The sequence below is a fragment of the Phacochoerus africanus genome, chromosome 15 (genome assembly GCF_016906955.1).
Source record: "Phacochoerus africanus isolate WHEZ1 chromosome 15, ROS_Pafr_v1, whole genome shotgun sequence".
In the NCBI taxonomy this organism is placed as follows: domain Eukaryota; kingdom Metazoa; phylum Chordata; class Mammalia; order Artiodactyla; family Suidae; genus Phacochoerus; species Phacochoerus africanus.
The window spans coordinates 140,682,776-140,699,972 of record NC_062558.1 but is presented as its reverse complement, the minus strand read 5'-3'; the positions used below and the strand labels follow the sequence as shown (position 1 = coordinate 140,699,972).

At 58.5% G+C, this 17,197-nt stretch overlaps 1 protein-coding gene across 6 annotated transcripts in view; it reads right to left on the bottom strand.

The window, feature by feature from the left end:
* Positions 1–13,835, bottom strand: part of JAKMIP3 (Janus kinase and microtubule interacting protein 3) — an 81,040-nt gene extending 67,205 nt beyond the window's left edge. For 4 of the 6 annotated variants that reach the window (XM_047760783.1, XM_047760784.1, XM_047760785.1 and 1 more), the window contains exon 1: positions 13,492–13,834. The gene's annotated coding sequence lies outside the window, so the exon portion shown is untranslated. Of the gene's footprint in view, positions 1–13,491 lie in introns of all 6 variants that reach the window. The other 2 variants (XM_047760781.1, XM_047760782.1) reach the window with 1 other exon arrangement.
* Between the last annotated feature and the right edge of the window lie 3,362 nt (positions 13,836–17,197).

Here is a 17,197-nt window from a genome sequence, read left to right as displayed (position 1 = left end):
CCAGACTCAGAGGCAGCCTGGGGCTCCTGCCCACTCAGCTTCAGGTCAGGGGTCATGGTGCTGGTGGTGCGGGGGGGGGGGGCAGGGGCCGTGTCGTCTGCTGGGCCTCGGGGACAGTGCCCCAGCCGCAGCCTCAAACCTGGAGGCGCCGTCATCAGACCCTGCGTCACAGTTCCGGGTGGTTAGATCCCTGCGGCTGAGTCAAGCCCTCCCGTGCGCCCTCGAGGAAGCCCCGGGCGCGGGAGAAGGGGCAGGAGCGCCAGTTCCCTCGTCTCCGCGCGCCAACCCGATGCGCCCAGGAGGCCTTCTCAGTCAGGGAACTGGGGTCCCAAGGGAGCGTGTCCCCCAGGACACGGAGCTGCTCCAGGCCCGCTCTCCTCACAGCCAGGGCACCACGTGGCCGGGGGACGCCCCTCGCGGGCCTGAGACCCTGTGGCAGCAGCGAGGCCACCTGATTCCGACTCAGAGCCTGCAGGAAAGCCTGGAGAGCACCGCCCTCCCCCGACGACGCAAGTGCACCCCGCACGATGCTCAAAAACACTCGACAGGACGAAAAGACCTCAGTCCCAACAAGGCAAAATCGTCCCGTCTGGCATCTGGTCACCTACCAGGCAGGTGGAGAAGCTGGGAATGAGCCCTAAGGGGGGGAACCATGTAAGGGCCCGCAGCCCAGGGAGCTGCCGTCGTGGCTCAGTGGTAACGAACCCAACTAGTACCCATGAGGACGTGGGTTCGATCCGTGGCCTCACTCAGAGACCCCTGAGGACGTGGGTTCCATCCCCGGCCTCGCTCAGAGGGTTAAGCATCTGGTGCTGCCGTGAACTGTGGTGTAGGTCGCAGATGCAGCTTGGATCCTGAGTGGCTGTGGCTGTGGTGTAGGCAGGCAGCTATAGCTCCTCTTGGACCCCTAGCCTGGGAACCTCCATATGTGCGGGTGTGGCCCTAAAAAGACAAAAGATTAAAAAAAAAAAAAAAAAGACTCCAGCAGAGCAGGACGTTACAACAGCCAGGATGGATCCACCCACACGCTCTGGCGACACGGCATGAGTTCCAAAGAACCAAATCAGTAACACGGAGATGAAACGACAAAGTCTGAGCTGAGAAATACGCTGGGTGGCATTCGCAGCAGAGGAGACGCCGCAAGAGAAAAGGTTCGCGAACTTGAAACCCAGCCACAAAAATTATCTAAAAGAGGACAGCGATTTGAAACCCACCGTCGTCCATTTTAAAAATGTGTCCAGAACGCCCGCCAAGGGGTCTTCCCACGACCCCCCCTTTGTGAAAGTCTACCGACCACGCGGAAAACGCGAAACAAGGATACCTGGCGCCCCTGACGGAATCCTTTTTTTAATTGAAGGCCTTTAAGGGATCGCCCTCTCACATCTTTAGAGCACGAGAACATGTATATAAATGGAGATTTAATTTTTTCACTGTGATCTTCAGCACAGGTTATGAAAATGTCTTCCAGGTTGAGCTATGGTGGCAATTCTCCTGGCTAGATAAGGGATTCAGATATAGCACTAATACATCGCCAATTCTGATAAATTATTAAATACAAAAGGTGAAACTGTGCTAGAAACGCATCTCCGAATGAGCCGGCAGGGGCTGGTGGTGGCTAAAGCCCTACCTTCTCCCTAGGTGGGTGCCTCAGCCATCTGCCGGGGGCGGGGGCTGTCTTTGTGGAGCCGAGGTGAGAAAGGGGGAGCTGGTGGGCGCCGTGGTCTCTGCAGCCCACTCCTGCCCGAGCCTCCTATGTGCCCACGGGGGCGCATCTCACGGCTGGACGCCCTCTGGTCCCGTGGGCAGCGGGGCCTTTGCCACCATGGACGCCGCATAGAAGGCCCAGGATGCAGGTGCTCAGGGCCAGCCTTGTGGTTCACGGGCCTACACCACCCTGGGGGCCGATCCTGCCTAGGCCCAGCAAGGTCCCCCAGACATTCCGATGGCCCAGGACAGGCTACCACAGGGGACGGCCAGGTCCCTGCGAGAGGAGTCAGCTTCCCGTCCAGCAGCCCTCCCTCAAGTGGACTTGAAGCCAAGTTGCAGGGACCCAGAGCAGAGCAATGTCACAGGGACTGCGAGGTCCCAGAGCAGAGCAGAGTGATGCCACCAGGATGGCAGGGACCCAGAGCACAGTAAGGGCTCTGACAGGCCAACAGAAACTGAGTGGGGACAGCCATCGGAGATGAGCAGAGCCTTGAACAGTCACCTCGCATCAGAGACGTCCAGAGCCCTGGACAGGACGACGGGCTCGGCGTGTGATCATAGCGCGCTGGGACGCAGCAAAGCTGCTCCCCCCTCGCCTGTGGGCCAGGGCTGCCGCTCGGCCCCGGCTGGTACGGGTGACGCCACCCCACGGGGCCACACACCCCTCCCCGGCCCTGCCTACCTCGCCCTCGCATCCGGGCCCTGCCCCGTCACCTCTGCCGCCTGGGCCCCACGGCGGCAGCGGGAGCCCCCACCCCCGCCCCAGGTCTCCTCGTCTCCAGGCCTCCAAGTCCTGCTGCCGTCGAGAGTCCAGGCCATCTCACTCTCCACCCAGTTGTGAGGGTTCAATGGCTGTAGAGCAAGCTCAGCTTTTTTTCTTTCTCTTTCTCTAGACAGCCGCGCATGCGGCATACGGAAGCTCCCAGGCTAGGGGTCAAACGGAGCTGCATCTGTGACCTGCACCACAGCCACACCAGACCTGAGCCACATCTGCGATCTACACCACAACCCCGGCAACACTGGATCCTTAACCCACTAAGCAAGGCCAGGGATCGAACCCGCATCCTCATGGACACTGCGGCAGGTTCTTAACCTGCTCAGCCACAAAGGGAGCTCCTAGAACAAGTTCCGAGCCTCCTTTGCAGCCAGAAGAGGAGTTCAGGAAACGCTTCGTTCATGGAAGACACCTCAGCACCAGCGTTTTGCAATAGAACGAGAGGACAAGTCTACTGTGGCCGGTGGCGAGTGTCCTGTCGCAGGCACGGGAAAAAACTGCACCTAGATGTCCACACAAGCCGGGGTGCGGGGGGGCGGTGGACTGACCGAAGCACAGAAACAAAAAGCCTCAAAGACTCTGAGCAGCGGGACAAGGTGGCCAGACAGCTGCCGGAGGGCCCTGGCCGTGTCAGCCCAGCGGGACCAGCTCCGCCCGGGCCAGACAGTGTGCCTCCTGAAACGGCCCTTCAGGGGGAGAAGGAGACGCTCAGGACGGCGTCTAACGCACCCAGGTAATGATATGCGATCCCACGGCAGGACTTCCAAGAGTTCAGGTGTGTGGGCGGTTGGTGGGCACCCATGTGGGCACCGGGCAGCCGCCTGGGAACTAGCATTCGTAGGCGGGCCGTCGGTGCCGGCCCCCAGGGACACGTGCGGCCAGCGCTCAGGAGGTGCTGCTGGTCTGTTCGCTCTGGCAGCTGCCAAGGGACCTTCAATTCCCGTGGAAGCCCAAGAACCTCCTGCTGTGGGTTCAGGCTCACCTGCTCAGAATCCACTCCAAGCCCCAAGCTTGGGCTCGTCTCTCCTACCAGCCAGCGTACACTGAGTATCAACAAAAACACTCTCAAAGTGCTGCTGTCAGGGAGATTTTTGCGGAAACTGACTCGTTCCTGCAAACTTGAAAGCGGCAGCCCCCTGACGTTTTATCCCTGAAAACCATTGATTCCAAACTACGTTTTCTTAGAAACAAGACCATTCCATCCAGCAAAACAAACTGTTCATCCAAGGGAGAAGGTCAGAGGTGACACTGTGGACACTCCGGGTGGCTGGCAGGTCGTGGTCCCAACGCTGTCCACGTCCTCCCGGAGCCTGTGACCGCGTCGCCTTACACGACCAAAGGGGTTCTGTGAACGCGCTGACGGCTGAAGGCAGGAGGCCGTCCCGATGGTCCCTGCGGCCGAAGGTAACCGCGTGCGTTCTCCGAGCAGAGCCTCTCCCGCCAAGGTCAAGGGCCGAGGCCGGAGGAAGCCCTACCGCGCCGCTGCCCCAAGCGGGAGAAGGCAGCCCCGCCCAGGGCTGAGCGGGCCCGAAGCTCAGTGTGGCCCCAGACCACAGCCCGGGGAGACAGCACGTCGGTCCTGCGACAACAAGGAAACGGGCCCAGATCCTGAGGGCCACACCTGCCACCTTCCAGCTTAGGGCCATCTTGGCCTTGACCAGGGCTGTAAGGCAACATGTGTGTGCCTCTCCCAGTAGCGCTGATTGTGGCAGCAACAGAAAACGGATGAGCCCTGTCCCCAGGGGGCCGAGGCAATGCCTGCGTGTAGGCAGAACCATCCCTACCCCAGGCCCAAGTCCTTTCTCCTCTGTCACCTGTCACAGGGAAGTGCCCCCGAGGCCACCGTGCGAGCAGGAGGGAGAAGGCGGTGCCGCCGGGTGGGCCGTGGGCACGGGGGCCGCGTCGTCCAGCAGCTTGCCCACCCCCCACCCCCGGCCACAGAGCACCGCCCTGCAGCCCAACCGGACGGCTGGAGGGGCAGACAGCGCCCCGGTCCCAACGGGCAGCTCGGGCCACGGCACCTGATGGCCACGTCGAATGTCAGTCTCCGCTAGGCAGCAGGAGGCCACTCGGTTCTGTCACACGCACACGCTCCGTGAAGGAAAAGTAAACCTTTCTAACGTAGAATTCCAAATGGACTAAGGAGAACTGAGGGTGGAAAGCCAAAGCGTTAAGACTTTGCGGGGGAGCTCCCGTCGTGGCGCGGTGCATACGAACCCGACTGGGACCCATGAGGTTGTGGGTTCGATCCCTGGCCTTGCTCACGGGGTTAAGGACCCGGCGTGGCTGTGGCTGTGGGGTAGGCCGGCAGCCGTAGCTCTGATTCGACCCGTAGCCTGGGAACCTCCATATGCCAAGGACGCAGCCCTAAAAAAGCAAAGAAAAAAAATTTTAATAAAAAAATAAAACTATTGAGGAGAAGCAGAAATGAGCATTTCCCAAATCTCCAGAGAGAGGACTTTCTAGGCGTAAAGGACATAAAAGGAATTCACACAAGGAAGATCAATAGAATCCACTGCATGAAACTTCCACCCGTTATCACCAACGCGACGCAGCGAAGCAGCTAAAAACAAGCTGAGACGATGTGTGTGCAGTAAATCCAGCAAAAAAGCGTCTGGACTGTATTAGGAGATCGTGAAACTCAACAGCGAAGCGGAGAGCTCACGAGATAAGCAGGTAACTACCGAGAGAGGTCACTTACAAAAGGAAAGAGAAGTAATTCTGAACAGGTATGAGAAGTGCCTCTGTTTATTAAGATGGAGAAAATTGCAGAAGAACGTCCGCCCCCCCTGGAAACAAGAAAGAGCCGCAGAGTCTAGCAAATCGCATCTTGTCGTGGGCCCGTAAGGGGCTGGGTCCCGAGAACCGAACAGGGACATGTCCGTCCAAGGAGACAAGGCACCTGGCTGGTGGCCTGGGCGGAGCTCAGGGGAAAGTCGTGGGCAGTCGGGGGGCGGGGGAAGCTCCACCCTCAGCACGTCCTGAGGGCTGAGCGGGGGCGGGGCGGCAGCCTGGCATTGCAGGCGCCAGACGTGACATGGGCTTTGCTCCCCGGGCACAGGGGGCAAGGGGCAGTCGGCTGTCCTGCCGCCTAGACGGGTACAGGACCCTCCCCTGCCCAGGCCTTTCCTTCACCCCCAGTAAGAGCCTTGGCCAAACCCTCTTGTCTTCAGGGTTACGGGGTTGGGGGGACCCCTACCTCCTTCCTTCCCGGGAACTAGGAGAAGCTGCCTGCCTCTGGGTAGGCGTGGGTGCCACCTTCCCTGGTGGGGAAGGGGCCCTGGCTCAGGACCCTGCAGACTCAAAGCAGAGCCTGGATGCTGGGGGAGGGGCAGGAGGGCCCAGGAGACCCCCCCCCCTCCAGTTCAGGCCCATGCGCCTTGACTCTAAGGCTGGACCAGAGAAGGGAGAGCCCCTTCGTCCGAACAAGCCAGCAGTGTGCACCTGTAACAGGCAGCAGCAGCCTGGACCCAGGCAAGGAGCAAGGGGCAGGGAGGGCGGGCAGGTGCTGAGGGTGACTCAGGAACAGAGAATACAACCTCCCTCCCCACCACCGGGCACCCCACCGCATGCAGCAAAAGGCCACCACCGAGGGAGGGTAACGACAAAAACAACAAATCCTGAGCCACCTGGGCTACCACCTGGGTTGACTCAAACCCGCACACTCACACAGATGGATGGGCCCGTTTCTCGGCAGGTATTATTCCCCTCAACCCCTGCTGCTCTGGGGTAGACAATGTCTGACATTCAATGAAAAACTATAAGACTTGGCACTTTGCTGTACAGCAGAAATTGGCAAAACACTGCAAATCAACTATCCTTTTTTTTTCGGTCTAACCTCCGCGGCACATGGAGGTCCCCAGGCTAGGGGTCAGACGGGAGCTCTAGCCACTGGCCTGCACCACAGCCACAGCAACGCCAGATCTGAGTGAGTCTGTGATCTACACCACAGCTCACGGCAATGCTGGATCCTTAACCCACTGAGCAAGGCCAGGGATTGAACCTGGGTCCTCATGGATGCTAGTCAGATTCGCTTCCGCTGAGCCACAACAGGAACTCCTACACTTTAATTTTTCTCAAAAGACAAAACTATGAAAAAATGACAAGACTCAGAGAAAAGCAAGGAAACCACCTATTGTCAACAAATAAAGCCATCGGTTGAGACGCGACGTTGTTGCAACTACTAGACGGAAGATCTAAGCAGTTCTGATCAATACAATTTAGCACCTAGTGGGACAGGCGGACAGGCGGGTCACAGATGGACAACAGTGGAGACGGACCGGCGAGAAAGGCGCAAACGGACAACACGAGATAAATAAACCCGGGAGCAGAGGTGACGGACGGTTCGGCTCCTCTGTGGACTCGACGGCGCCGAGGAACGGCAGGGAGCATGAGCCCAGGCCGAGGGAAAGCGCTCAGCGCCAATCACGAAGGCAAAGAGCCTCGAAACCCGGGCACGGCCAGCAGCCTAGCGGACGCGCCGACGGTCACGGAGCAAAGAGAGGCAGAGAACGGGGAGGAAGTGTGCAAGCAAACAGAGTGACAGAGGGCTGCGCAAAATCCACCAAACAGCAAACCAGAGGCCTAAGGAGCTCACATATATGCAGCCAAGACAAATTAAACCCAGACATATTATAACCCACTGATGAAAACCCACAGTAAAGAACAAATCCTAAAAGGAAGGAAGGTTGGGGAAGGGGCGCCCAGAGAACGAAGGCGAGAATTAGGCTTCCTGCCAGAAACCAGGCAAGACGACGGCAGGACACCTGGGACGCGTGGGACAGCTTCGAGCCCCAGCCCAACACGAAAACCAGAACACCTGCCGACCCCGAATTCTGGGCTCTGCAAGTGCACTTTTCGAAAACGCGGGAATTGACGGACGCCCTCCCTTCGGGTGGGATGGCCAGTGTCGAAACCAAAGCAAACCACGGAAAACGCAAGAGAACAAGTGCTGGCGAGGATGTGGCTCAATCGGGGCCCTTGGGCCACCCTGTCGCTGGGACAGTAAATCGAGCAGCTGCTCCCGCCAGTGGCCCGGCGGGGCCTCACACCCTCAGACACAGCGTTACCGTGTGGCCCAGGAACGCCACCCTGGAGATAACGCCCAAGAGAACTGACAAAAATCTGTCCACACAGACTTCGGAGCCGTATCACGCATAAAAGGCAAAAGGCAAAAAAACATCCCAATACCCGTCTGCTGGGGTCCCGGCAGCCCCGGGCCATCGACGGCTCAGCGGTGACAAGGAAGGAAGCATGTCACGGCCGCTCCGTGGACGCCCCTCGGAAGCACGATGCTCAGCGAAGGAAGCCAGACAGACACAAAAGGCCAAACAGCGTGTGATCCCACGTACAGGAAAGGCCCAGAAGCAGCGAATCTGCGGCGGAAGAAAGCAGGCTCCCGGTCGCCATGGGCTGCGACACGGGCCGGGGAGTCGCTGCTAAAGGCACAGGCGTTCTTTCCGGGGGAAGGGAAATTCACGGTGAGAGTTGCCCAGCTCTGCCAATCACGAGCTACGTTTTATTAAAGCTGTCACCACACAGACCTTCCCACTTCAGACAAACAAACGTGTGAAAGTATTTGCTGCCGGCTGATCTGTACATCAAACATGCAAAAGGAATGTTCAGGCCAAAGAAACGGCATCTGTGAGAAAACGGAGTCAGAGCTCCCTGGCGGCTCAGCCGCTTAAGGAGCTGGTGTTGTCACTGCTGTGTCGCAGGTCCGATCCTTAGCCCTGGAACTTTCACAGGCCGAGGGCACAGCCGAAAAACAACAAACAAAAAGACGGACTCTACGCGAGGGAATGGAGGATGTTCAGAGCAGCCAAGACGAGGGCATGTGTTAGACCCTCCCTCGCTTTCCGTCCCTTTAAAAGATAACAGAGTATTCAGAGCGAAACTTGGAACAATGTGCCAGAGGGTTTCCAACACACATGGAAGTAACACCTCTGGAGACAATAACCAATATACATATAATAATAACAAACTATTGACACACGCAACAATAAATCTCAGAAAACTACGCGGAGTGGAAAAAGATCTGAACTAAACCACACTATACGACTGCGTTTACGTGAAATTATAGAAAATTTACTTTCTTTTCTTTTACTGTATTTATTCCACCTTTTAGGGCTGCCCCCACGGCACATGGAAGTACCCAGGCTAGGGGTTGAACTGGAGCTACAGCTGCTGGCCTACACCACAGCCACAGCAATGCAGGATCCAAGCCTTATCGGCGACCTACACCACTGCTCAGAGCAACACTGGATCCTTAACCCACCGAGCGAGGCCAAGGATCGAACCCACATCCTCATGGATACCAGTCAGGTTAGTAACCGCTGAGCCACAGTGGGAATTCCAGAAAATATTAACTGTGTATTATGAGATCAGAGGTTGCCTGGGGAGGCGCTGGGTGGTTGCGGGCGGGGGGCAGAGAAGGGAAGGAAAGCAAAGAGGAAAAAGAAGCTCAGCAGCGATGGTTTGGCAGGTGTGAACTGTCAAACGTATCATATTTAAACGTTACACAAAGAAGGTTAAAAGCCATAAAGAATGTGCTAATCGGTTGCTTTTGGTATCATTGATGAGACAGGTTAACTAGAGTGGTTTTTTTTGGAAAGCAATATGATAATATGATTTTTTTTTTTTGGCTTTTTTAGGGCCACACTACGGCATATGGAGGTTCCCAGGCTAGGGGTCGAATCGGAGCTACAGCTGCTGACCTGCACCACAGCCACAGCAACCCGAGATCTGAGCCGTGCCTACAATCTACACCACAGCTCATGGCAATGTTGGATCCTTAATCCACTGAGCGAGGCCAGGGATCGAACCCATGTCTTCATGGATGCTAGTCAGATTTGTTACTGCTGAGCCACAGAAGGAACTCTGATAATATGAATTTTTAAATCCTGAAGTGCTCTGCTTTTTCTTTTTCGGCCACACGTATAGAAAGTGAAGTTCCTGGGCCAGGGATCAAATCCAAGCCACAGCTGCCACCTACACCACAGCTGTGTGGGATGCTTAACCCGCTGCGCTGGGCTGGGGATCAAACCCAGGCTTCCGCAGCGACCCACGCCACTGCAGCCAGATTCTTAACCCACTGCACCATAGCGGGAGCTCCAAAGTGCTACTAACTAGGAACTTCATATCTCAGATTCCATCCCAAAGAGGCCATTCCAAATCCTGGCGTTCCTGTTGTGGCTCAGTGGGTTAAGAACCAGACAGAGTGCCCCTGAGGATGTGGGTTCAATCCCTGGCCACGATGGCCCCCCAGGGCCCAGAAAAGACCCTGAGCAGCTCTGCGGGCTGGTAACGGAGGCGATGCTGGCCAGCCCGGGGGTGGGACGTCAGTGGCAGGTGGGGCTCTGGTTCCCACCACCTGCTCTGTCTTCTCCAGGTTTCCTCCAGCAACTACTACAACTGCCCCAACCCGGAGCGCTGGTCCCGCCCTGACAGGGATGCCCCCGGAGGCTCTGGGCACTTTTTAAAGCCGTGAGCACGAAGTTCTTCTTACATCCAACGAACAGCCCTGAACATGTGAAGAGGCAGGGGCTGGGCCAGTTTCAGAGCTGGGTTCCTGCTCCGGATGAGCAGGAAATAATAACATGTGCACGAGTGGCAGGAAGCGAGAGGCCTTCCCCGGGCAGCCAGCTCTGCCCCACCGGGCAGAGGGCACGCGTGGCCGTGGGGGACCAGAAGGACGTAGAAACCCGGGCGGCAAATGCGACGCACTCTCAGAGGAGGACAGCGCCGTTTAGACGGCGGATCACAGGTGGAGCACGCGGGCGCCAGGAGAGGGGGACAGCAACCGCAGGGGAGCCGTCGGCCAGGTCTCTCTCTGGGGCTGGTGGCGGGGGACCCTGCAGTGGGGCCAGACTCCACGCTGGCTGGGACCCCACCCCTGCAGCCCGTCAGGCCTGAGCCCACTGGAGCCCGCGTGCCGGGCTCAGAGAACGCACACTGCCTGGACGCGGGTTAGCAAAGGGCTCGGGAAGCGCCCGGAGCTACCGGGCTCCCTGCCCAGCGTCATCACCGTCCTGTCTGGCCTTCACCTTCTTCCCGCCCTGTGAGCAGAGCACGGCACAAGCCAACTTTGCTTTTCACTTATTTATTTGTCTTTTCAGGGCCGCACCCGCGCCATATGGAGGTTCCCAGGCTTGGGGTCCAATCAGAGCTGCAGCCACCGGCCTACACCACAGCCACAGCAATGCAGGATCCTTAACCCACGGAGCGAGGCCAGGGATCGAACCCATATCCTCATGGATACCAGGTGGGTTCATTTCTGCTGCACCACAACGGAACTCCCCACTTTTGCTTTTTAATAAACTTCGGAAATGGGGTTTCTGCCATGGCTTCAGTGGCTAATGACCCGACTGGCCTCCATGAGGATGCAGGTTCCATCCCTGGCCTTGCTCCGTGGGTTAGGGATCCCGCATTGCTGTGGCTGTGGTGTAGGCTGATGGCTGCCGCTCCCATTCGACCCCTAGCCTGGGAACCTCCATGTGGCGTGGGTGTAGCCCTAAAAGGACAACAAACAAACAAACAAACTTCGGAACTGCATCAGCAGCTGCCACACCCAGGGGCCCCGCGCTGAGATGAACCTCAGACTGAAGGTGCCCAATGGGGGCACGTGCCCCTTGGTGCTTCGGGACCAGTGCACGTCTTCCTGATTAGAGTCTGTTTCCAAAGACTTCGGCGCTGAGGAGGGGCCCGTGGGGGGCCCGGGTGTGGGGGTGACGGTTCCCACGCCCTCGCATTCTGACCCTCCCCCGCCACGGGGAGCACGGAGGACGGAGCTCAGCGTGACACCAAGCGGCGGCCAGGTGGACCGGAGCAGGATGCAGGCACGGGCCCCTCCAGGCCACCAGCCCCCCAGCCCCCCGCCGGGCGCTCACACAGAGCCCTCTGCAGGCGGGAAGACCCAGGGGGTTCCTCAAAGTCCACGGCACACGGGGTCAACCCCCTGCCAGGTGGCCGGGGCTCAGGAGGGGCCGCAGCTCAGCCCACAGCGCCAGACGCCGCAGGGGCAGGGACAGGCCACAGCTAAACACCCTACCCGGAGACCACCCACCCGGGAGGTGCCTGATCTAGAGAGTCCCTCGGCTGCAAACCTCCAGGGCCTCCCCGAGGGGGGCAGAATCCCGGCATGGGCTGCCTTCCCGCTGCCAGCCTGGGGCCCGGCTTCACTTTGAGGCCAGGAGGTCCTTGGGGCCAGGCCCCTATGTCCCCGAGGTGGTCCCCACGACCACAGCTTGTCAGCTGTGCCACCTGGAAAATGGCAGCTAGGGTCTGTTCTGAGGTGGCGTCCTGAGGGGTCAGAAGGGGCAGCCAGCCCTGGCCCAGCCCCTGGGGGCCCTCGGGGAGGAGGCTGGGGGAGGGGGGGGGGTCCCTCCACAAGCAGGACGGGCCCCATCTGGTCTGCGGTGCTGAGACTAGTGCTTCTGAGACGGGAAACCCACCCGCCAGGTTCAAGGAAGAGGATGGGGGGTATCAGTCCCAAAAGATACATGGTCGCTGTGGCCGAGCCCTGGACCTCTTCAATCCCTGGGCTAACGAGGCCGTTTTGGGTCCGAATGCAGAGCGAGCATCACCCCCACTTCACGTCGGGCATCACTGTCTAGAAACTAAGGAGCAAGGACAACCAAAGAGACCCAGCATCAGTCCAGCTCACGGAAGCCCGCGGTGGAGGCCAACCCCCAAGAACACCCTCAGGACAGTCACACAGCTCAGGGCGGCTAGTTCCCCGACGAGGGGGCTGGAGAGGAATCCCCCCTCCTTCCCGCCCGCTGGCCCCTGTTGTCGGACAGGACCTCAGAGCAGCGGCTCTTCCCAGGGTGTCTCCATGGCAACAGGAACGGAGCTGGCATGTGGCCTGGATGTAATAACAGGCACACCCTCTAGTCACCCCAGACGAGGGAGGGGCCCAGATACCCAGGCAGGTGCCCAGGTGCCCTCAGCCCTCGAAGGGAGGAAGCTGCCATCCTCTGCAGGGCTTGTACTCAACCACGCCCCGAAATCCCCAGGGCAGCTCTGACGGAGGCCGGCCTTTGGCTGGCAGCGCCGTGGATAAACCGAAGTTGTGCCACGGCCGGCTTTACCTTCCTGCTGTGCTGCCCCTCGGAATAAGGGAGCATTTGCTATCGAGCCCATCCAGGCTTAGGTCCACAGCTCCGATCTGGGTTTGGAACTGGACAGAGCCTTTCTCTGGGGCTCCCAGTCCCCCCACACTCAGGATCCGAGGCAGCAGCAAAAGCACCTACCTCCTGGCCCGCTGGCAGCGACAGCTCATCTCACCCACGTCCCTTCCTGATCAAAGTAATTCACGGGCTGTCAAGTTCCCCGGGGTGCTCTGTCCACCACAGCCTGCCACCCTGATGCACCCCGACTTCCTGTGAACTGGTGAAACTGGGGCATGACGAGAAACACCCGCCCCCTTCAAGGAAAAGCGCTGGAAATCAGCTCAAAAGCGGCTGTGACTCCAAACACCCGAGCCCCGTGCATGGGAATTGACGTCTGTCGATGGACAGCTGAGATTCCTGATGAAGGTTTAAGGAGAGGACAGCACCCCACCAAAGGCAGGCGAGGGCGGGGGCGGGGGCGCGTAAACACGCCTGTTATTAAAACAGAAACCAGCTGGAAGCAGAACGGGGCCCGCGGCGCCTGCGGGCTGTGCCCGGTTCTCACCACGCCCAGCCTCTCTCCGCCCCACGGCTGCGTGAGAACCAGCCCCAGCGCGGAGCAGGGATCAGACAAATCCTGTGTTTAAGGAGAAAAACCCAGATTCCTGAGCCGAGCCCGGCCCTCCCCCAAACGCACGCGGGCGCTTGGGTGTGAAACGGGGCGGTGAGGTCCTTGGCACACAGGAGATGGCACAGCCCCCGCCCCACCCCCGGGAGCCTCTGGCTACGTCTGCGCACACGCCAAATACAGAAGCCGATTCCGGGGAGACCTGTGCCCAACCCAGACCCCGCGAAGCCCCCGCAAAGCCCCCGCAGCCGCGAGCCAGAAGCACTTACTCCCGCAGCCCCTGGGGCCCGGGCGCCTCTGCCCCGGGGAGGCTCCTCCGCCCGGGACGCCCTCGGCTCGGCCGCACTCCGCCCGGCGGCGGCAATCGCTCCCGGTTCTGTGACTCAGCAAAGCGCTCGCGCCGCCGCTTCTCCGATGGAATTTACCACGCGGCGGCCGCGGCCGGGGGAGGGAGCGTCTGCCTGCGTCTCTAAGCAGCCGCCGTCGGGAGGCTCGCGGGCCCAGCGCCGCTCAGCGGCTCCAGCCTCGCGCTCCGCTCGGAGGCTGCGTGGACGACGCCGGGTGGGGAGGGAAGCGGAGGCGCTGCCGCTGCGAAGGCCCAGCCGTGGAGACGCGCATCCGAAGGCGGCTTTGCTGTGTTCACCCTCCGGGAGAAGCCAGGTGGGCGCCGCGGGATGGGGGACCCCCGCCACGGGGCGCCCCTCCGCCTCCGGGGCGTTGGGACAGCCCTCCGGTCCTCGTTCCCCTAGAGAAGCCCCTCTGCGCGTTATGCGGCTCTGACTCAGTCACATGAATGAAACTCCGCTGCAAGGGCTTTTTTGTTTTAACGGTGAGGGGCTAGAGGGGGTTGGCATCCACTGATCTCTGGGGAAGCAAGACACAGCCTGACTCCAAGGAGGCCAGCATCACCCACGCACGGATGAGCGCAGGGGCTGCCTCAGGAAATCCAGCCGACTTCCACAGCGGGCTCGGCAGTGGGGCCTGGCCCGCGCCCTGCAAGAGGCCGCCTGTGGCTCCCACGCTGGAGGCCCTGGGAGTCCAGCTGCTCTGAGCTGACCAAGGAGACAGGACTGGGATCCCGACGGCCTTGCGATCATGGCCCTGCACGACAGACCCTGCAGCCACACTGCTGGCCAGGGGAGGTCGGGTGATGTGGCCGCGGCCACCCCCCTGGCAGGGCTGGAGCCAGGATCCAAACCCTACACGACGCCCAGGCACGGCTGGGCCCTGAAACAGGAACGCTCGCCGTCTGTGGGGTCTGCCCAGGCCCCACCTCCCTTCTCAGGGCGGCTCCCAGCCAGGTGAGGGGGGCAGCAGGTGCGTTGCTCGAGCCCGGAAACGTGACCTCTAGGAACGTGTCCTAAGGAAGTGACACTGGTACCGGCGTTTGCGCAGAGGCTGCTGAACACGCGCCTTTCCTGCCGCTGACCCCGTGCCAGGCACGGCACTGAGAACCCTAAGCAGAACCCATTTAAGGACGATTGTAGCAACGTGCCCATAACCCACCAGTGAGCAACGGGAAGCCTCCTAAACGCCCAAGAGACAATTTGCATAAACAGGGACGCACACGTACCAGGACACGGCCTTAGCCTCCCTACACGTAATCAACATTTTTCGAAGCCAGCTGCAACGTGTATGTGTGCAGGATGTGCTCACATGTCTAATTTTGAAACTAAGCGTGTGCGTTAAGGACAAATAGGCCAATGGAAGAGAAGGCAGAGCCCGGAGATAAACCCTCCTGCACACAGACGCGTCACTCTGGACCAGGGAGCCAAGACCGTTCAGAGAAAGGGCAGCGTTTTCCACAAAAAGTGCCTGGAAAACAGGGTGTCCACCTGCCAAGGGTGCAGCTGGGCCCTCGCCTTACACAGCAGACAAAAATTCCCTCAAAACAGACCAAGGACCTAAAGGTAAGATCTAAAACAAGAAAACTTTTGGAAGAAAACAGGACAAAAGCTTCAGGACGCTGATCTTAAAAATGACTTCTCGGATGTGGCACCAAAGGCAGAGTGAGAAGAAAAATAGACAAGTCGACTTCAGGAAGATTAAACGTTTTTGTGCCTCAAAGACACGACTGGAGTTCCCGCTATGGCTCTGGGGTAGCAAACCCGACTAGCATCCGTGAGGAGGTGGGTTTAATCCCTGGCCCTGCTCAGTGGGCTAAGGATCCACATGGCTGTGGCTGTGGCTGTGGCTGTGGCTGTGGCGTAGCTCCTATTCGACCCCTAGCCTGGGAACTTCCACCTGCCTCGGTGTGGCCCGAAAAAAAAAAAAAAAAGACACTATCCACAGAGTAAAAAGGCAACCAACCCATGGACTGGGAAGTATTTGCAAATCACCTTTCGGAGGAGGGATTAGTACGTGGAGTATACAGAGAACTCCTAGGCCACAGCTGCAAAACACGAACAAAGGACTTGCAGACAGTTCTCCAGAGGAAACAGCAAAACGGCCAAGAAGCACACGGCGAGATGCTCGGCATCTCTCCTCCTCGGGGAAAACGCAAGTCAAAACAGCGGTCAGCGTCAGCAAGGCTGTGCAGACAGCGGCGCCCTTGTGCGCACGTGGCTGGAAGGGAAAGGGTGCAGCCGCTGGAAAACAGCCGCTCGGCTCCTCAGAAAGTAGAACCGCCCCGTGATCCAGCAGCCCCACGTCTGGGCTTATTTATACACGAAAGAATCAAAAGTGGGGCTCGACCCCTGCCCTGGGACCTTGCCCAGCTGCGGGTGTGGTGGCTCAACAAAAAGAGACGTGCATATGTATGTTCCGCTCCACAGTGCACAACAGCTGGAAGATGGAAGAAACCCAGGGTCCCAAGATGCTTAAAGGCTGAGCAAAGCGCGATGGACACGTGCGATCAAATATCACTCGCAAAGGCAGGACGTCCTGCCGTTTGCTACGACGGGGCGGCCCTCGAGGCCGTCATGCCAGGGAGACCGTCCAAAAACAAGACAAAGGCTGTAAAACTCCCCGAACGAGGGGTCCCAAGAGGGGTCAAGATCACAACGCAGAACGTAGACTCCGCCTCCGAGGCCTGGGAGGAGGGGCCGGGGCGCTACCGGCAGGGGGTACAGGGGGTTCGTCTTGCAGGATGAAAAGAGCCTCGGAGGCCATGGTTGTGACGGACGCGCCACAGGGTGGATGCATTTCATGCCAAGGCAGCGCACACGTCAAAAGAGTTTGGAGGGTAAATGTAACGTTATGTGTTTTAACACAATAAAATGGGAAAAAAATAAGTGTGCGTGTGTGCCTGTGTGTGTGTGTGTGTGTGTGTGTGTCGCCTTCACGGAAAAGTCAATAGACTCACAGACATTGAAAAACTCATGGTCTCTGGAGGAGACAGCTTGGGGGGTGGGGGGCTGTGCCTGGGCCGTGGGATGGGAACCCTGTGAAATCAGATTGTTATGATCATTATACAGCTACAGAGGTGATCAATTCAGTTGAGTAATAAAAAAAAAAAAAAGCCAATAGTCTGCAACCGACTGGCTCTTTCTCTAGGGGACGGGCTGTCAGGTGACTTGACCTTTGCTCGCCATCGTTCCGAGTTGTATTGTTTTGTAACAATGAATATATATATGTATTCATTGTTATATATATATACACACACATACACAAAATTTATTCATTTGGGGACTGAGCCTGGGACTCTCGGCGGTCTGTGCCCTGGGGCTGGTCTCTGTCATTCTCAGTCCCAAAGCTCATCTCCTTGGCCTCGTCCTTCTTCAAAGCGGCTTTTACTGAACCGTTATTCTTCTTCGTCAGCTTGTCCAGAGCAATGCTGGGCTTGGATTTTGGTGGAAATTACACAGAGCTCAGTGATTAACTGGGGGAGAAGTGACCTCTTTGCCGTTGAATCTTCTTACACAGGAACACAGTATAGGGCTCCACTTGTTTAGGACTTTTAAAAAGGTTTTGCAATGAAATGGTATCATTGTCTCCAAAAGGTTTTCGCACAATTTCAATATGTTCTCAGGTGCC